Source organism: Colius striatus, chromosome 2 (assembly GCF_028858725.1).
Source record: "Colius striatus isolate bColStr4 chromosome 2, bColStr4.1.hap1, whole genome shotgun sequence".
In the NCBI taxonomy this organism is placed as follows: domain Eukaryota; kingdom Metazoa; phylum Chordata; class Aves; order Coliiformes; family Coliidae; genus Colius; species Colius striatus.
The window spans coordinates 121,805,916-121,827,410 of record NC_084760.1 but is presented as its reverse complement, the minus strand read 5'-3'; positions in this window follow the sequence as shown (position 1 = coordinate 121,827,410).

The following is a 21,495-nucleotide window of genomic DNA, read 5'->3' as shown; positions in this document are numbered from 1 at the left end:
CCCTCTGGACAAGTGGGCTCTAGGTGAGCACTCATCTCCAGTGGGCTGCAGAGGGGTGAGTCAGCTGCTGCCCTCCCCAGCAGCAAGAGCTCCAGGGCACAGGCTGGAAAGGACTTCATCATCCTCATGTGGTGCAAGTACCCAGTGGAGGCACCCATCAAACCCTACTGCCTTTTCACTACCACAGAGCTTTACATCCTCAGTAACAGCCCCGCACCCCTGCCAGGGGAGGGTTTGTGATTCTTCCCAGCCTGACCCCGATGAGATCTTGGGATCTCATCACCAGGTCCCACTGATGGGCACCCCTACATGTGAAGTAACACGTGACCTGCCACATGAAAAGCAGCGATTTGAAGGAGAGCGCTGTTGTGTGCCGAGCTGATTCCTGTGTGATGCTCACACGCTGTCACTGGAGCAGAGGTTTGTAAAAAATACAAGGATTAGATTGTTGTGGTAGGTACAGTTAAAAGTGGAATAAAACCTCATTGTTCTGGCAGTCAACCACACAGCAATCTCCTTCAGGTGTCTTAGAATTGTCGCCCATGAAATCTATTGCCACTTTCTCTTAAAGCCGGTTCTGGCAGGTGCTTTTGCAGGTAGGACATCGCCCCAGCCCTCGCCCCTGCCCTGGGGATCCCCACCATGGGCTGGACCTGGCCATGTCCTTGGCCTTCTGGCACCAGGGACGAATGATGCAGACTCCTGAGCTTTGGGTTTTTTACCTCAAAGTGCTGAGTTATTTGCTGTATGGAAAAGTACTGATCCTCTGGGAAGACCTTGTGCCGTGGGGGAAAAGGTGCTGAACTGCAATTTGGGAGAGGTGTACTTTACCATCACAGGCTCCTTGAGTAGCTGCAGACTAGATTTTCATCCCTCTGGCCCAAATCCTTTAAGGTAATCAATGATTCTGCAAGTGGAGTATCCATTTATGTGTAGGGCCTGGGGCAGCTCTCCCGTGGGCAGATGGGTTAGTAGCTATCCCTTTGTTTTCCTCCCTGGGTGAATGGTGCCCTGTGAGGAAAAGGCTGAGAATTAATTATTTCCCTTAGCTACCCCAGGAAAAAAAGCCCCAGAGGTAGGTACTCGAACCTTAAAATGGGATTTCCCCACACACACTCCCTTCTGTTATGGTGATTGGCTTTAGGTGTCAACTGAGCAAGCTCAGGACAAGCTGCAGTTATTCCAGAGTTCGTGTCCACGTGCAGAATATTCTGGAACAGGTATTTCACTTTAAATTCACGCCCTGTCTTCTTCCAGAACATTTTCCCCGTGTAGAGGAGCACTTAGCTGGGGTCTCTGCTTGCCGCCGTGCTAGCGATAAGATGGATTGGCTGATCTAATAGGTCTTTTCAATCTCTGATTTTGAAAGCTAAGATTGGGAAATTAATTTCAGAAAGGTCAAAACAGAGCAAGGCTATCCTGCTGCTGTGTGATGGATCCTAGGCTTCTTTTAAATCTGTCTGTTGAAGAGAAGGTTAGTTATTCAGCATCCTGCGAGAGAAAGAAATAAATAAACCAAGCGGAGGGAATACAAAAAGTGTCTGGATCTGCTGACCCATTCGCAATCTTCAGTTAATGAAAGTGCCGGGGAGCGGGAGCCGAGAGAGGCTGCCGAGCGGGGAGGTGCTGACCCCGTGCCGGCGGGAAGCCGAGCGCGCCCCGGCCCCCCCGAGCCCCGGCCCCTCGCTACCACGGGCCCCCCCAGCACCCCGGGCCGCCAGGACCCCGGCCCCCAGCACCGTGGGGCTGCCCACAGGGCTTCCGAGCCACAGCACCTGTGGCCCCGCAGTGCCCTGAGCTCGAGGGGTCCGTGTCCCCCTCTGGATTCACTCCCCCTCTCATGGCTTCAGTGGAGGGGTTAAGGGCAGTTGGTGGAAGCACTGAGCATGGCCCGGTGACACTAACCAAAACCCAGCTCGAGACCTAAGGGATGTCGGGAATGGTTGGACGCCGTTTGGGTTTGCTGGGTCGGGGAGAGGCTTTAGGAGTCCCATCACATGTTAGTGGAAAGCTGGTTGTGTTTTTCACAGAGGAAGGGAAAGGCAAATGCAGAAGGACAAAACAAATAAAAACCAAGGGCTTTATGTAGGTGTTTCGCTTATTTTTGCGCATTTCCTTCCAATGAGCAAGCCAAACAGTCAAATTACAAATAAATTCCTTCAGCTTTCTTCTAAAACCAGGAAATGAGGGGGAGGCAGAATGGGCTGCTTGCAGGGTGATCACTTCTTCCTTGAGACGAAAATTGGGGGGTTGTTTGCTTTATTTGCCTCCCCGGCTGGTATATTCGGTAAAGGGCTGAGCTGGCTCGTCCCCTGCCCACTTTGTGATGCAGCAATTTTTGGACTTGGGGAGAAATGAATCGTTGTTGTAACCCTGATGAAAAGCTTGTCCTGCCTTCACTACTCCTTGCAGTTCTGCCGTGCTAACTCGAGGCTAACACATATCAGAGAGTGAAGCTTAGGAGTGCAATTCAGCTGTCCCAAAGCCAGTGATGCACCTTTCCCTTTCTTGTTAAGGGCAAAACATACCATAGGCACGAGCTTGGATCTCAGCTGAGCAAAGCCAAGGAGTTCTGCAGATTGCTCTGGAGATAAGCTCCTGTCTTGACTGCCTGGCCATGGCAATGTTAACTAGCACACACATCTCAGATTTAATGCACCCTCGAACCTTTCTGAGACAATCTCACTTCGAAGTTCAGTCTCCACAGACAGACGTTAAACCCGTGCGTATTTGGGAGTGTTCCCATATATTAGCACGTTCCATATCCCTTATTGAAGCTCTCCATTTCTGACTTGTGCTCTTTCCTCTTGCTTTCTGCCATCAGTTACGCTTGCAGCAATACATGGGCAAAACAAACAACTGTCCCCAGTTGAGGTTCACGTTAAGAAGTTCAGCAATAAATGGCAATTATTAGTCAATATATACAAATTACTTAATTCTTTTAACACGTCGGGCAACGCTGGAGATAAGGCATAACTTGGGGAACTGGTTGCATATTTCATCCTGAACAGTAGATGTGAAGAAAACGTCAGAGCAAGCAAACACATCTGGCTCATTAACGTGATTATCTTTTCCCAGTAAAGAATCTCTGGCAGATTTGAATGGACATCAGAGCACCTCTATAAATCAGATTTAGCTCCCTGCAGCAAGTGCTGGGGAAGCTGCCAGGCACCAGTTAACCTGTCCTTCTCAACGTTTGCTCTTGCTGCCGGTTCCAGGAATGCAGGCACGATTCACATGTAAAGACATTTCCATAGTCTCAGATACGTCCTGCTTCCCAGGTGTGGCACTGGAGTTAGGCAGGGACTCATCTTCTGGCATCCAGTGAGGAAACAGCAACTTAAGTCTCTCTACATAGAAAGATAGGAGTTTTACTGACTCACAATGGATGTTGGCTTAAATGGAGGAATCTGTTCAGTCTTACTGTATAGATGGTGTAACGTGGGGAGTCTGCTGTTGGCTGGGGAAGGTTTCTCCCAGTGCACATTGCAGGGGTGTGCATGCAGTCTGGAGGCCTCAGGGGCTGAGGTTTTTTGCCATTAATGTGTCCATACATAGACACAGCTTGGCTGCTTTTTAGAAAGGCTTTCATAGGGACACATGTGTGGCCCCTTGACTGGGAGAAGGTGGTGAAGAGCCACCAGCTCTGAGAGCTGGTGTGCTGGGGTGCCCATCAGCACGTCACTTCACTGCAGCGTGTCCTTTACGTGCAGTTGGCTCACAGTGTCGACTTTGGCTCTTTGGAAAGTCTCTGGCTTTCTGCAGGTGGGATAGATTGCATTAAAAGAAGAATGACACCGTTCTTCCTTCAAGCACTTAGCTTTAAGTTATCTCCTGTTTGAAAATCTTCAAGCAAAAATGTAACTCCAGCCCAAGTGCAAGGAGGTGCTGCGGGGGGGAGACGGGACACTCCTGTCAGAGGAATCAGACAGGATGACTCTACCAGTGCCAAGTGCAATGTGTTGCCCCTTCGGCTGTGAGGGAGTTGGAGCTGCAGCCCTTGGACTGCAGATCCCATGGCCCCCCACTCACCCCCCATGCCTGGGAGATACTGTTGCCTCGCTGCTAGGAGAGATCCAGGACAGATCCCAGGGAGAGCCCTGGGCTGGGCTGAGGATCCCAGGTCCTTAACCTCCCGTGGATCCTGGGAACACCAGGGGGAATAGCTCTAAACCCCATTTAAATAGGGAGCGGGGGGAGGGAGAGGGGAACATTTATTAACGTCTAATCCTGTTAAGATTTTCTACACCATATGTCTGAGCAACAGAACATGTGAAATGTGTACTAATTACTCCTGCTTGTGTCATGTGTGTATATTTTATATGCAGTCCCTGACCTTTTTGTTAATAACTTCACATTATATTCATTGACCTGAAACAAATTGAATTCAGTGGCACTCACTCAAGAATTGAATTACATAGTCTTCTTAATTGGTCTCTTATTTAAACGTGGAAAAGTAACAGTTTACCACCTGTAATTTTTTTTTCCCGGAGACATTCCTGTGGTGAGTGTGCATGTGTGTGCACTGTGCCGGGGTCACGGCCAGGGGGAGGTCGGCACAGGAAACACGAGTCCGGCGCGTGCCTTGGAGCAGAAACACCCACCCAAAAATGTCACCCCTCCGCAAAAAAACCACTCGCAGAGTCTGTCAAAGCACCCGAATGGTTTCCCCTCTTTGGGGGGGAGGGCAGCACCCGGGGCAAGCAGCCCCTGGCTCCCAGGAGCCCCGCAGTGCCGGGTGAGCAGCTCTGCCCGGCGCTGCCAGGCCCCATCGCCGGCCTCTCTGTGTGCCGCCAGCGCTGAGGCCGAGGTGGGGAGCTGCGGGGTGCCTCGGCGCCCGCCCCGGGATGCCGACCTGCAGAGCACCCTCACCCACCGCCAAGGAGGAGATGGGGGCCGGCTGAAATGTCTGCTCTGCTTCTATCCTGCCAACACCGAGTTAATTGGCAGAGCCGCAAAGAGGAGACTTACTCCTTACTTACTATATTTAACTTAAAAATGCAAATGTTATTAGTGTCCCGATCATTGATAAGAGTGCCTTTGTGCCATGCTTTAACCTCTATTAGGGGGGATTATGAGAACGTATCCACATTGGCATTTTCTAAGTGTCACTATGACAGCACTTGCTGCACAAATGCCTGGCTGTCACACTGAGGTTTATCACTAGGTTTTTTCCTGCGAATGCAGACTAATAAGCCCAGAAATTACAATTGCCTCCCTGCCGAATCTGTGATAGGCGGAAATAATGATATCAGTGCCCTGCTAATCTCCTTGCCTCCGCGCTTGGCACCATCCTATTGAGTCACCTGTCATACGCCGCTTTGATGAGGCGAATTCAATCTCTCAGCTATAATGACAATGGAGCCATTTTAATGTTTGGAAATGATTATGTGAAGGTTTCTCTTTGCTCTGTCTTGGCAAGCAAACCAGGTCAATGTTCAGGCTGTGTCTCCTGCCGCCGCTAACGACTTGGAAGGAGCCAGGCTGTATTAAGTGAATATGCCAAGTTATTAGAAAGGAGATGCTGAAGGCGGCTTCTTGGGGGGGAGACTTTTTATTTCCTTTCTCACAGCAAAGCATGAGAAGGTGCCTTATGCACGTGAGCACCTCACACACCCGCGCCGTCTCCAGCAGCAGCATCCTGTGCCGCGTGTGCACCCAGCTGCAGGCAGCTTGCAGCCCCTCCGGCTGCCCCCGAGCGCATGCAGACCCCACCGCCACGCTCTTATCCTCGCTGCTCCCTGTGCTCTTCCCAGTGCTTCGTCCCAAGGCTGCTCCTCCAGGACGGGTACAAGGGCGGATACAGCCGCATCCCCAACCCCAACTGTGCCACACACACAGTTTCGTTCTTGGCAGCTTGTTGGGTGCTTGGCCATGCCAGTGGGCAGCTGCCTCGGCACCCACAGGTCACTTCTGTGCGTGCTGCATACAGCATGTTGGGTAACTGGTTGGCATGCAGCGCTGGCTGCTGAACTTGCCTTCAGAAAAAGCTGAGGCTCTCAGAGAGGATTTCTGCAGCGTCGCTGGATGGGGGCTGTGCTGATCTTAACTTCTCTCTGTTTACCAGACCAAAGGACTGCGGTGGGGACTGGAGCAGGGGGGCTGGCTCAGGGCACTGGAGTAGCAGCCAGGCAAGCTGGGAATGGGTCATCGCGTGGAGTGACACCCGTTTCTTTAAAAATTCAAGCTCAAAGCAAGTTCTCTTTCCTTGGACTGTGATTTGCCATGAACCGCAAAGACAAGAAAACGTGCCCAGGTAAAAGAAGCCTTTCTGCCCAGCCCAGTGTATGCAAATACACTGTGAGTCTCTGTGTTTGCACACCAGGCTGCAAAGGGCTGGAATTCTGTCAATAATCAAGCACCACTACCTGTCAGAAGATGTGGTCAGTGCCTCCAGACTGCTGGTGTGTTGGGTTAATGCAGTGGGAAGTGAGCTGAGCTGCTGCTGGAGAGCGGGGCTGCGTGCCAGCGGCAAGCTGGACCCTGGCAGAGAGTCCCAGGAGTGTCCCTGAGTCCATCTCTGAGTCCCTGAGCGCTTCAGTCCCGTCTCTCTGTCGGTTTCAATTTTGTGGCAGAGAAATTGAATTTCTTCCCTCCTCAAGTGCCCACGTGTCTGATGTCAGTGTGTGTCCCAAACCAGGCCACATCCTAGCCCCTAAACATGAGCTGAGATGCTCTGGTTGTTCCATGTGAACGGAAAATGACTGTTTCCTCAAGCTATTGGAGGTCTCAGATTCATGGAGGAGTGCGCCTTCAGACTTGACAAAGCTTGGGGTCTGTCAGAGCCCGTGGCCAGGATTCCAGTGGTTGGGTGAAATTTGGTGTCTGTCCTGCTGCCAGGGCTGCCTCCCAACGGCATCTCCGGCGATGTCCTATGGCGTGTGGGTGACACGGATGTGGCCCCATCCCGCAGGGACGGGAGGGTCCCAGCGGGACACGGTGCTTCTCAGGAGGTCTCTGTGACTCCCCGCGAGGCTGCCCCGACCCCCAGCCCACCCTCTGTCATCGGTGCTGTCGGGGCTGGGCGAGGGGACGCGGCACCCGCGTGCCGGGGGCTTCTCTCCGTCACGTCCCTGCTGGCGCTCGCCGGTGCGTTATTAGTGCTTAGTAATGCGACATTAATTTTCTGAAATCTTGACCAACTCTTTGATAAGGGAGGAATAAAGACGTAGAATTCCAGATGTCAAGCTTTTATTAACGAAAGTGTTCAAGGCCATCTCTGGATGGATATTACAGGCTGCTTTCACTCTGCTCTTCAGTTTATGAAAAGCAATTGTTTAGCTGTATAGAGAGTATAGAGCAGAATCAAATTGACCTGCATGATACAGAAAGTAGCACTGAGCCCATTTAACTAAGGGTCCTTTGAAAGAAATCTTTTTTATTATAGATGAGTGCTGAAATTATTTCAAGGAAGTGATTATCTGTCTAATAATTTTAAATGCATGAGTGACTTCCACATATAAAATTAAGGCAGTCTGCGGCAGCAGATTTGGAGATAGGCTCAAGAGGCAGCGAGCAGCACGCTGACACGGGTGCTCGGGCTCTTCCCTCAGCGCCTGTGTTTAGGGATGGATGCTCCTGGGAGGAGCCAGGCCTGGTGCTGTCAGCTGGCGGTGAAGCTGGTGGGGATGGACGCTTGCATGGGACGGACACTTGGAGAGGAGGATGCCTGGGCGGGCAGGGTGCCTGGATGGAAGAGATGCTTGGACAGGAGGGACATTGGGACGGGAGAGATGATTTGGTGGGAAGGGCCCTTGGGTGGGAGGGACGCTTGGATGGATGTTGGTGTTTGGGCCATGGAAGTCCAGCCGTTTCAGTTCCCTCCTCGCAAGCCCAGGGGAGCCCGGCTCAGGGCTGGCGTTGCCCCACGCGTCTGGGCAGCCTCGGGATGCAGAAGCCCCACGCGTGCCTCCACGTGTAGCGAGGAGCTCATCACCACCACCCCACGCACCCCCACATCTCCCTTAATTAAACCAGCCAATCTAATTAGGACAGCGCCCCGCGCCGCCGCCCCGTGGGGTGCATCAAAGCCCGCGTGGGGTGCGCATGGGGGGCGGCGCACGGGCAACGCAATTACCCAAGTTAAGAAAACATCCCTGTAATTAGCAAGGCAACTCTAAGCACAAGGAATGGAAATTAGTCACAGCGCAATAAATTAGTCGGTGCATACATTACGTGCCGTGAGCACCCCGGGGGCCTCCTGTTTGCAAGGCTTTGGTTTGCAACCCCATGCCTCTCAATAAAGCATTCATCCCTAGGTGATTATGTTCCAGCAAAAGGAGTTTTTAACTGAATTACAAATTTTCTTTTCCAATTCTTTTGTAGGCAGAATTGGGATCCCTCACTTTTTTCTCTCTTTTTTTTGTGTGTTTTGAAGGTCTGGGGAGCAAAGCCTCTTCCCTCCCCCTGCAGCTAATAATTAATTTTCAGCTTTTCAGGGTGCTTCAAGACCCTGCATTGTTTGCTTTAATTAGGAGCAGTAGTTAAGGAACTATTTCAAAATCCCTCCCCAGTTTTGAACTATTTTAGCTGTCGTTTCTTTACTGGGGGAAGAAAAGGGGAGGGCAAAGCAGGAAATTGGACTGTAGCAGCACATAACATTTGCATCAAAATAATACAGCCGGCAACAGAAAATCACAATCACATCACTCAGAAGGAAGGAACAGAATACAAATTAAAGGAATAATGTAAATTTTTTGCCATTAAGCTTCAATGACCATTTGAAATGGTGCAAGGCACAAAGGTTTTGATGAGCATCATCCAGTTTGATTATTCATACTTGTGCTTCTGCTTGAATTAAAGTAGGAGTGCTAGAGCCTGTTAGAGCAAAATATTTGAATTGGTAGTGAACTCTCACCTTTACTTGCATCCATTTACTTTTCAAATGAATACCAGATAAGTTAGTGCATTTTATAATCGGCCTGTTTTCCAGTGAGTGCTGTCATTACATACCAATTTCTTTTAGAAGTGCTTCCTAAGAAACATTAAATACTTACAAATAAGGATGTGTCCATCACCGGCAGCAATGCTGTGAGAGCAGCGTCGGGCGGCTGAGGCAGGTTGTGGCCCTCCCTGTGGTGGTGTGTCCCGGCAGGCCCTGCTCCTCACCAGCTCCACACAAACACCCTCCCAGTTTGCAAACAGACACCCTCCCGGTTTGCAAACACTCTGCCTGGCCAACGCGTGCCCTGGCCTTCCTGCTGATGGGGGAAACTGCTTTCTATCCAGAGAGGGATCTTTACATTTTTCTTGGGTTTTTTTGGATAATAGTGTCACCTCCTGTGACAAGCCAAGCTGTGTCCACAGCCTGCAGAGGAACAGATCCAGAGGAGCCTGATTTCAAAGGGGAGAGTCCCCCAGGGCTCAGGGAATGCCCATAGCAAAGGCTGAGCCAACTGGTCCCACTGAGGGACGCACGTCTGGTGCGGAGGCGTTGCAGAGCCGTGCACAGCAACATCCCTTAGCCTGGGATTCCCATCAGCAGGTAGGAGAAGAACACACATTTTGTCATTCAGGGATGTAGCTGCCCATGGGTCAGGGGTTATCCCTTGATTCCGGACCTGCGGGGTGGCACATCGTGGGGCTGGGGCGGCAGGACAGCGCTGGCGGTGTGAGCACCGTCACCTTCTGGCTCTCCTCCCTCAGTGATTGCTGCCTTTATCCATTTCTAGCACTCATCATCAAGAAACAGATCATTTTCAGGGAGGAAAAACAATAGGGAAGAACAGTATTCAGTGTGTTATTCAGACACTGCGTTGTAAATAATGATGGATACAGAAATAGCAAGGAGCGTTAAGAAATGACTATGGCGGTAGCAAGGACCAGCCCTGACAGGCTCCCCTGGGGCCTGAAGCTGGCTGGCTTGAAGAGGCTGGCAAGTACCTAAATGAGAGCTAAACTGGCCAGATGTTTGTTTACCATGAACTAGGAAGATACAGAGCGATTCTCAAATGGAGCTTTTTGTAAAAGACACATATTTTAAATTAACTCAGGATTTTTCCTTTAAGGGTAAGAACCCTCTGGGTGCATTGCAGTGGTCAGGTTTCAGATTGCCTATATACAAATACCAGCCCAGATTTATCAACAGATTACACATCCATACAGCCAGCCCGGGGAGTTTATCAGCTCTGTGTGTGTCCGTGCACGCACACAGCCAGCAGATCGCTCCCGGCTACCAACCGTGCGCCTCACTCCTTAACACAAAGTTTCAAAGGCAGCCCTGGACTAGCTGAGGTGGTTAGATTTTCCAGGAAGGTGCTGGGGCTGCTGGCACCGGCTGGTGCTTCCCACAGGCTCCTGCGGGAAGCCAAACGGCAGCCTCCTACCTTACTGTCCCAGTCACGGCAGCAGAAGCCTTTTGCTGCTTTCAGTACCTGTGACTGGAAAGCTCTGCAGGGCTGGGCCAAGGAGATGAAAGGGTTTTGATACTGTGATGCAGACTTTTGGTGCCAGAAAGCTCTGTTGGCCAGGGATTTTGGGACAGCTTGCTGCTGCAAGGAGAAAAGACCCACCAGGTCCCTGTTTTCCTGTCTGTGTTTATGGTCCCGTGCTGGTTCTATCCATGAGGTTTTCCTGACAGTCATCTGGATCTTGTGATCGCTGTGCTCTGGCCAGCCCTGGGCCAGGTTTGATGCACAACTCGTTTCCACTCCCCAGCGAGTGCTGGCCGTGGGCCTCTGGAGCAGAGCGGGCTCCTCAGCAGGGTGGCTGAGGCACCGTGGGCTCAGCTTTGCTGCACTGACCTGGGCTTGGCAGGTTGCTCCTGGGGAGCAGCAAGCCCTGAGAGCAGGTCTGGCAGCACCAGCCAGGGCAGTGTTGGTGACTGTGGATGGGGCCTTGGGCAGCGATTCTTTTGCTTTTCTGTTGTGGGGTGACTGGAGGAGCCCCACGGGCTTCGTCAGCCCCTGCACAGCCAGAGAGCAGGCGCTGACACGGAGGTCTCGCTGCTGCGTCTTCTCCCCTGACTCCCTGTGAGCTCAGCAGCGTGTGGCAGGGTCTGCCCCTCGCACAGGGTTGCAGCCGCCGCTGTTGGACAGCCCGGGAGCTGCAGGGTGTTTTACTCAGGGTCACTTACATGCTCTACAAAATACCTTTTATTAAAATGAGGAAAAAAACCCCAATCAATGCAACTACACATCAAAAACAAACACATCTCCTTTTTAGCAATTTTAAAGCAATCCATCAGAAGCTAATGAAGGCCAGGTTATTTAAATGATAAAGGACAGGGAATGAATGCATGCCCTTGTCTCTGCTGCCTTTTCCAAGGTGATGTGGGTTAAAACCGTGCTCTCTGGGTTAATTTTGAGCTGCTTTTCTTTTAAAGATATTTTTTTCCTTATTGACACAGGGGGGTTGATTTCTGTACAAGCCATAATAATTCCCAGATTTCTGTAGATTGCAAGGTTGGCCCCATGGATGGCTCTGCTGGCAGAGGGCCGGGGCCTCCCCAGCGCTGGGGGAGAGAGCAGGGGCCGACTGCAGCCGCTGCCCCAGTGCCTGCGGCCCTTCGCATCCCTCCTCAATTAGGGGTGTTGAATACACAGCGCTCTGGGGTGCAATTAAAAACAAATGAAACCAAAAGATGGTGTGGACAAGGGCAGCCCTGCTCTTGCCTTCCACTTTTTCCCCCTCTTTGGTTTCCATGTTACCTTTTCAGACCCCCAGGGCTGGTTTCTGGGGACCACCAGCACCAACCCAGCAGGAGCTCAGACCCGCTGCCCTGCTCCTGCTCTCCCTGCATACGGGGAATGGATTCCTCATGCACTGATGAGATCACCTCCATGCACGTGAGCCTCAGGGTGCCAGGGAGTCTCTCCTGTCTTCATTAGTAGTTTAATAAACCAAACACCAGATCAGGGTCCAGCTCTCCAAAAAGAGGCCTCCTGAGCCTGAAAGACCCAGTCCTGGGGACCAGGAGCAATGCTTGCCACGCTGCCAGCCCTAAGTGGTGGCAAGTCAAGGCTCTGACCCCTGATGATCCTGAGGTTTGAAGTGCCCCTGTGATAACCAGGAGGAGGGGCACCAGGAAGGGGAGTGGGAGGTGTGAGCAAGGGCGGGCTGCCAGCAGCGCAGCCAGGCCAGGGAAGGTGCTTCCCGCACTGCCACCTCCTAGGCATGTGGCAAGATTTCTTACCTTGGCCTGGGCTGCTCCAGATCAATTATCTCTCTACACTTACTTTTTCTCCCTCCCTTCCTTGGGTTTTCTACTGCTTCTTCCCTCCCCAGCACTTCAAAGCGCCGCTGCCTTTCCAGGCACTTTAGCACGCCCTTGTTATCCGGCCGCGGACTCCCCCAGGCCTGCGTGTGGGCAGCCACAAAGTTATGATGATGCCGAGACTTCGGGGGGAGGAAGGCAAGCGTGGTTCTGCCTCAAACCGCTGCTTTCAGGGATCATTCCACTCGACTGGCTGAGAAGAAAACTGCTCTGATAGAAACTATGTCATAATAGTTGGGAACCGGATAACAATGCCCTGCCGACGGGGCTGATTTATTCTCGTATGCCAGCGCGGGGAATTGGTATGCACCAGGGCAGAAAATGGAGCTGGCTTTTCAGAAGTGTTTAAAATCAAGCGGCTCTGGAGTCACCAACCGATTATTTAGGTAATCTGTCGGTGGCCAAGCCATCCCATTTCATTAAGGGCAGTGCTATTCTGCAAAGCAAATATTGCATGGGATCAAAATGGAGCTGCCTCTCTCCCATCACCCCCATTAAACTTTAACTTTGCTTATCAGCTCCTTGCAAGGAAGTGCTGGCTGGAGGCTGTAAAGGTGCTGGTGCCTCGCAGAGGTACCTGGGAGCAGCTGCCGGGGGGTGAAAGTAAGGAAGGTCAAGAGTAGCAGCCTGAGTGATGATGAGAGGGATGATATATGTTATGGGTTTACTCAGATATTAAGAACATCTGCCTAGGTTTGCCTTGGAAAGAAAGAAATGAGGGGCCTACGTGAAAGCAAGGGCTGGGCATCACTGTGCAACCTGATCTAGGTGGGACCTGCTTTAGTAGGGAGGTTGGACTGGATGATCTCTAAAGGCCCCTTCCAACCCCCACCATTCCGTGACTATGATTCTGCAATCGCTGCCCATGGTCAGGGCAAGGGCTGGGGCAATGGCACAGGGGAGGGTGCTGGAGCAAACCCCCCTCAGCACGGCTGGCTATGGGCCACAGGTGCTGCCCCACACCTTTGTACCCGGGTGCAAGCGTGTGCACAGCCTCGCTCATGGCTTTTCCTGTCTGTACCCTTGGGTGGGCACATGACATGATATTACTCGTGTCTTATGGGGGATGACGTATAGTTTGTGTGCATATTTGCTTTTTCTTGGGACTTATACCCCTGTAGAGGTGCAAGGCCTGGCAGAAGAGTGGCTGCTTGTGGAGGGCAGAAGCTCTAAAGGTGCTGGCAGGGAACGGACTGCTCTGCTGGCCAGGAACTCCAGGAGAGGAGCTGCCACTGGCTCAGCACCTGCCTCCAGCCCAGGAAATTTCTTAGTCTCTTACCTCAGTTATCTTGAGGGAAAGGGATAGGACAGGCTTGAATGCAAGCCTGAGCATTACTGATGTTGCTAGCAAAGGGAAAAGAAGTGAGGGAGCTGAGAAATGCTGTCATGAAGAGCTGAGCAGGGGTGACGTGTGATGGTGTTTGCCAGGAAGAGCTTCTTCCTCTGAGGGATGTCAAGGCGACATCCTGGCAGGGTCGGATGTCGGGTTTTGTTCAGGAGAGCTTTGTCATAATACCCTTTGACAGGTCTGAAATTGGTCCTACGGAGGCCAACAATGCTGGTGAGCAGGAAATCCCCCCCAGGTGCCCGTGTGCGAGGGCTGCGGCTCAGGCGCTGTGGGGAGAGAAGCGCTGCCAGCCCGCCACTGCTGCCGGGGCTGCACCCTCTGAAGCTGGCTGCCAGCGGGAGGGGGCTCTGCCCGGGTGGCACAGAGAATCACCCTCATTCTGCACCTCTGCAGGCACACAACCAGCCAGTCCATGGCCCTCCCAAAGGCAGGGCACTGCTGGGGCACCACATACCCAAAGCGATGCTTGGCGGTTCTTCAGGTGCCCATTCACAATTGCTGAGAAGCAATTATGACATAGTTTTTTGTTGCTCCCTTTTCCCCGGCAGACTTTGTGAGGCTGGAGTTGGCTTATGCGATAAATGGACGAGGTTCAAAAATATGACTCCTCTGAACTTTTTAACCTTGCACGAAAGGGAGGAATTCTAAGAGCAATGGATGAAATTCAATTAACGGAGATGACAGAAAATAATCTACTAAGCGAATACATCAGGCAATTGGAAGCTTTCATACCTTTCAAAAAGGAAATAACCTATTTCTTTCCTTGTTATCTAATGACACAGGAGTTTATTCCTCTGGAAGCAGTTACAAATCTACCTAATGGGGCCTAAACGCTGTTGCCAGGCAATTAGGGGTTTATTGTGTGGCTAATTCTTTCATTTCCGTTGCTGGTGATTGTCATTACAAAAGGCAGGACTAGTGAGCTGTCCCCTGGGCGAAGAGCCTGTGTTTGCACAGAGGCACATGCGTGTGCACCCGTGTGTCTGCCCGTGCCTGTACGCACATGTGTGGTCCTGCATGTGTGTGCGTGTGTGTGCACATCTGCACAGCCGTGGCTCACAGTGAGGGACGTGGCTCGTGCGTCGCCCTCCCAGCTGCCTGTCCCCCGTCCACCTTGGGTCCCAAATCTCTGCTCTGTCTCCAGAGGCTGGTGTATGGACTGCCTGCAGCTTGGCTGCAGGGCTGGGACAGCACACGTTGCCCCTTGCCCTGTCCCTTCTTCCTTTGGAGCCTCAGAGCCCATGCTGGTCCCCTCTGGGGAGAAGGGATGGCTGGGCACTGGGAGAGCTTGCTGGGGAAAGGCACTGGCTGTGCCTTTACAGACAGAAATCCTTTGCATTTTTCTCACTGCAGTATTCTGTCGTGTTGAAAAGGAAGTGTGGCCAAACCAAACGCTTTCAACTCATGTGGGATGCTGCAGGGGGGAGATGCCAGTGCTGTTCCAGTGCCCCCTCCAGCCCTCGCTGTCTGGGTGCCACCGTCCTCCCCAGGCCACGCCAGCCGCTGCTGCTGGCAGCGTGGGCCGGTCCCCGCGGCCCTCCGTGGATCTGCCAGCTGGGGGCACGCTGAGACAGTGGGAGAGCCGCTGCCGTGGGCACTCCTTCCCCAGCATCCGCCTGACCAGCCCGGCTGAGCTGCCCGTCACAGAGCAGCCCCCGCCTCGCTGCTGGGCTCTGCTCTGCTTTTGAATCATACTACTGCTCAGTTCCCTTGGAAGTTGCTCTGGCAATAATTAGGGGCTGCTGGCTAAAGATACCAACAGGGTACATGCTTTGGCTGAGGGACAGTATTTGTCTCTTCAAGGGGATGCTGGTACAGCTGCGAGCTGGCTGTTTCCCGCTGAAATGCTCCCACCGAGTGACCTAAAGGCAGAGCTGCAGAAAGATGAGCTTTTCTGGTGGGCAGTGATGTGGCCACAAATGGGTGAAGGAGCAATTGCAATTAGCAAATACAATTAGCACATTGTCTTCTGGGAATGAGCAGGGGGACTGGGACACAGGACCCGACACCTGCCTTTGCCCACACAGGAAGCGCCAGCCTGGCAGAGCCAAGCTCACGGCCTGCCCCAGCCTCCAGTGGCTCAGCCCCTGCCTGGCATGGAGCCCCTCACCGAGGCAGCAGGCCAGCCCCGGGATGGCAACACGGACACCCTGCACCCTTCAGTCCCACCGTGCTTTCCAGGTGGGAAGGTGGGTGCGTGGCTGGGGGTGCCCTGATGTGCCCTCACTCCAGATCCTTTGTGGCTGCCCATGCTCTGGTGCCAGGCTTGTCTGCTAGACCCATCCTGCAGGCCCCACACTGGCAGTGCCTCCTCGGCATGGGGTGGGAGGCAGCTGGAGCCCCCAGGTGCCCGCTGGCAGAGGGTGGGGCCGCGAGAACGGACTCCTCACCGTACTGCCTGGAGAGAGCTGCACTGTGCCAGAGAAAGCCCGTCAGTGTGCCCAAGGCTGACACAACAGCCCTTATCTCAGCATCTGTCCTCTGTCTGCTGCACTCCCTGAGAGTGAGCGCACTGTTGGAGGAATCAGTGCGGCTACACAGAGGTGTTTAGGGCCGAGGTTGCTGTTAGGAGCTGGGAAGGTCTGTGTCCACGAGGTGCTGGTACAGCGGCACAGAAGCGGGCAGGTGATGCTCAGGAGTGTGTGCAAGGGGAATGAGTCCTTTAGGAGATGCTCTGGGGGCTGCTGGGGCTGCTGGTGCTGGCAACAGCCAAGAATTTCCTCACCCAGCAGCAGCCAGGATCTGGTTGTAAAAAGAATAGTAACTCTGAAACACTGGGGCTGCATTTTATCCGCTGCCTCGTTTGCTGTTGAGGGCTTCAGCATCCTGGCACATGGTAGCAGTTAGCTTTTCCAGAAAGGAGGAAAAGCTGAGTTTCTCAGGAAGCCCTACTCCAGCAGTTGGAGATTTGGGGAAAGCCACAACATCCCAACAAACCTCATGTAAGGGATGCTTGTGTGAGCCCCTCTCAGGAAAGTGGCTCTGGAAAGGAGGAACAAGACAGGGCAGAGGCAACCCAGGTTTCCAAAGCCATGTGGGATCGATCGGTGGCTCAGGGATGCCGCGTGTGCATTTGCAGTCTTCACCTGCTCTCCTCCTTCCCCACTTCTGCACAGATATATTTACCTGGTGATGACAGGCTGCCGTATGTACAGGGACATTTAAAACACATGGAGCGGACCCTGCAGACCTTTTCTAGGGCATGGAGGGTTTCCTGAGCTCAGGGCCCGTGTTATTGACAATGATGACTGAAAATAATCCTCTAAGTCAGTATTAGGGTCAGGCCTTCTGTGTAAATCTTTAGTTAGGTGTCAGAGACATCTCCTTTTCAATGCCATTGGCAGCAACGGGCCCTTTATAAAGTAAACGCGTGGGGACTGTTAAGTCTCTGGATTACAAGGCTGTCACCCCCACACACCCAGCCTGCTTAGTCTAAACCCTCCCAAACCTTTCATTAAAAAATGGATATGACCGTTGGAGGCCTTTGTCCCCGGCACGGCGCACGTGCTGCCGGCACCCCGCGGCCGCTGCCGTGGGCGCCGCATGGCAGAGGCTGCAAGGGCCTCGCACCTCCCCTGCCACGGGACAAGCGCTGTCAGCTCCCCCCCGGGCTCTCACCCTGGGGCACCCTGCAGCAGGGCTTCCCAGGCTCGCACTCTGAGCAGGGCAGGCTACTGACCTCTGCTGAGATCTGCACCCCCGGAATCGCTGCCAGCAGGGGATGGGGCCTGGGCTCCCGCCGGGCTGTGCCAGCAGAGCGGTGTCAGTCCCGTGCCCACGACATCGTGCAGCTCTCGTGGAGCACTTGCGGCCTCCTTACCGGCTGCCAACGTTTACCACACGCAGGTAAATCAAGAGCCTGCTTCATTTCTTATCGGAGTTTTCCCTTCCTGTTTTTGACTGAGGAACTTTCTTCTGCGGGAACGTTTGTGTTGTGTTCTTTTGTTGTGTCAGTCTGCTGATAAAAGCGTGCTGCGGGTTGCCTTGTGCTGTTAATTTTCCTTTTGGTGTGCTTGCTACAATGACTTATTTTGTGTCTGATGTATTTGTTATCCAGTTCTCCTAAGCTGATTTTAAATATGTTACCACGCAAACTCTTTTTACAGCCTGTGCAGCTTTTGATTATGAATGAGTGCAGAGATACACGCAGGAGTATTATTTATATAAAATATATAAGCAGGAAGAACCTTCATAAATCACAAAATGCTATTATCCCAGGGGTTCGTGACAGCCATAGCTTTTTCTTTCTTTCTTTCTTTCTCTTTTTTTTTACAGAGCACCAGAATACATTAAACACCCCAAGCATCTGAAGGGACAGTTTAAAAACTCTGCCATTGCTCTAGTTATTCCCTTCATTTACCTGGTAGCCTTTAGGATCTAAAGTCTGATTTACACAAACTAAGATTTAAGTAAGAATGTATTGAGGGAAGCAACTGTATCTGCTCGTTGTAATGCTGTGGTTGATGAGCTAAGGAATGGGGTGTTTAGTCCTGGAGGAGAGCTTTCCAAAGGCTGTTTTCCATGAGGCTGTGCTGGCGACCTGGTGCCTGCCTGGCAGCATCCGCAGGGCTGTGCCGAGGCCGGGCTGGCTGCTGCTGCCGGAGCGGCGCTGCCCGCTGCAGGCACCTCACTAGATCCGTTACAGGGAACCCTGCCTTGGGTTGCACTAATCAATAGCTGTGCCTAGCAGTTTGCTATGCCGTTTAATTAAACAAATTTACCTTTTGAAGGCAAATCCATTGCAAGCCATTTAGATTCTGGTGTATTGCAACCTTTTTTTGAGGTTACTAGTGCTTTTAACCACTGCCTAAAGTGCATACAGTGTTAATTAGCATATTTAGGATTAAGTAGATTTACCATGCAGTAATCATTCTCTAATTCAGTAAGAACTATCTCTGGTGAATAGTGGACATTAATGACAGTTGCAAGAGCTTAGATATTACATAATCACTAATTACATTCTGCACAATTAGCAGAGACTCCTCAATGTGAATCGCTAATGGCTGATTTGTGTCAGCAGCCTGTTCTGGCTGTAGAGAAATATAAACAGTCTGCATAATTTTCTGACGGAATTAGCATAGGGAAGGAGGTTATTAATGAAAGTAGGAGGCTCAGAGGAGCGCTGATGGACTGGGTGAGCCCAAAGACGGCATCGCCCCACTGTACCTGCCCTGGTGTACACTTGCCCCTTGCCAGGAGCAGCGCCCGCCATGCTGCCCCTCACTCCCCCGCCTGCTGCTCCTTCAGGTGCTCGGGGGATAAAACTGGCACCTCGTGGGCCTCTGCGGGAGCCTGGGTGCTGGCTAATGAAGCTCTGAGCCAAGGGGTACAGAACAGGCTCCTGCCCCCAAGCCTTCGGTCTGTGGAGCTCTCGAGCTGAGGGTGTTGGTGAGCGGTTGGGAAGGACGCGCAGCCTGCTACGGAAAAAACAGAGAAAGGCCAAGTGATGTGAAAGCCCTGGTTGGGTTTATTTCAGGGTTTTTTTTTTTACACTACTCAGTGTTTGGAACATGAGAAAAAAAAGCAATAGTTTCTTGCACTGCTGCTTTCAGCAATTCCTTATTTCTAACCATCTTCTAAAACAATGGAAAAATAAGAAGGCTGAGTTTCGCCTCTACCCCACCTCTTCTGACAAAGCTTGACTAGATGGGGAGAGGATTGTTCTTATTAGCTGAACGTGACAAAGGGTTGGACGAAAGTGAGGTGGCAGGCAGGCTTCACTTCTTTAAAGAAATAAATCTTTGCTCAATTGATTTTTAGTGATGTTTGGATCAGGTCCACGGTTTCCTACAAGCAGAATTCAGCCTCCTGTGTTTGTGGTGTGATTAAAAATGAGGAATAGTGGTATTAAGCCAGTGGAATTGCTTTGGACAAATCCCAAAGTGGAGCCCAGCATTGGGGCCCTATACCTTTAGGTATTAGGCATTTTAAATTAAGATTGCATGTGGCTTTTAAAAGGCATTGTCAGAGCAAAAGCAATTTAACAAAAGGCAATGTATCTGACGACTACTCTTCTGCCTGCCAAGTGCTCTTCTCTGCAAGTGCATTGTAGGGATGGCAGATTACATCTTCTGAATATTTTTGTCTGTTGCTTGGTTCATTTTCATAATAATAACTTGCATCCTTCTATATCCTTTCATGTTGAAGGGTTGCAAACTATTATACAAACAGACCCACTCCTGAGATTGCAGCCACCTCTGAGGGGAAAGACAGCAGCTTTCGGCAGCGGTTTTGGGCAGGCAGAGGGATGCTGAGCCCAGTGGCCTGTGGACAGAGTGCCCAGGGGTTTCTGGGAACTCCCAGAAAGTGTCTGCAGCTCCTCCTGCCTTATACTACCAGCGTGCTGCTGTTGGAGAGGCAGAGAGCCTGCGGGTGCCATCCTACCCACGCCTGGGGGGCAGCCGCAGAGGGAGCTGAGTCACCAGCAGGCTCTGTGCAGGTTTGGGAAAAAAATAGCTATATGTACTTAAAAAAACCCCAACTCCTTCAAAGCACAAATAGCCCTTGTTTTGCATCTGGTGTATAAAGTGTTTTGGATCAGCAGAAGGAAGGGATTTGCAGCAGTGTCAGGTGAGAGCTGCCTCTGGCGCTCCTCCCAGCAGCCAGGACGGGCTGTAGGCAGAGCCTCCGCTGTGCAACGCAAGGCCCAAAATATGCTCTGTCTGGTGGCAGAGAAATGGCCAGCTGCTTATTCAGGGCTGGGCAGGTCATTGCTCTGCTGCCTTAGGTAAGCAAATGGTCATGTCCCAACAGCAGCACGGCAAAGCCCTGGAAACGCTCACTGGGCTGCCTCTGCCCCAGCCAGCAACATCCTCCACTCAGTTCCACAACGCCAGGGAGGATTTGAAAGCGCTCGTAGCGTCTTTAATGTTACCTCCCAACAGCTGTGATGGCAGAGTGTTCGTATTGGAGTCTGGAAATACTGGCCTTTAAGTGCCTTGTCTGGAAACTCCACCTTTTATCCTTCAGGGGCCGGCGGCTGGGCTGACGTGAATGAAGGCCTTGCCGCCCAGTGTGCCGGGGTAGGGCAGCATGCTCTGCCTCGGCTTTAGCTACGGGTGGGTCCTTCACAACCGCGCTCGAGGTGCCGCTGGTGCGCTTCGCCACGTCTCGCCCCGGGCGGCAGCAGCCGTGTGTGCCCTCCCTGCCCGCGGCCCCCGAGCCTCCCGGCCGCTCCTGCACCCGTTAAACGCCGAGCCTGGTGCAGGGCGGCATTTCCATAAGTGCTGTTTGGAAGGCAGGTGCTATTCCCTGCATTATCGCCAGAACATTTACATCTTGGTGACTGGCATTGTTGTCTCAAAGACGGTGTTTTTCCCGCTGAGAAACTGCATTAGATTGGAGAAACAGAGCTCATTTCCATTCACTCAGCAGTCTCTCTAGAAATGACATACAGTGCTTGAAACTGTTTATTTCCAAATTCGGGCCTCCTCCGCATCAGTCATCAGCTTCAATTACCAGTTTTCCGGAGCCGAGCCATCAGGCAGTCTGACACGAGGGTCCAACCTAATTCCCACCTTCTCCAAAGTCAAGAGCATAATGTGCAGATGAAAAGGTGGAAAATAGCCTGGACTTCATTAGCATGCAGAGCCCGGCTGTTCATTTGCTTGCTGCGAATGGAAGTTCTGACACTCGGCGCCTTCTGCAATATGAGAAAAGTCCTCTTCAGAGTATATGATGTCCTTACCAGCCAGGAAAGGTCATCAAAAAGGCAGGCGCTGACCTTGCTCCCTGCTCTTCATGACTAGTTTATTGATTCCAGGAACACCTCATTACATGCCAGATCAACATATTATTGCCGTGTTCAGCAGCTGAATTGTTTACAAGTGTCTTTATAACCAGCAAAAGCCTTCCGGATGATGCATGACTACACTCATTTGGATGTGACCTGCCAATTATATGTTATCCGATATGGTGCTGTGTGTCTTGATCC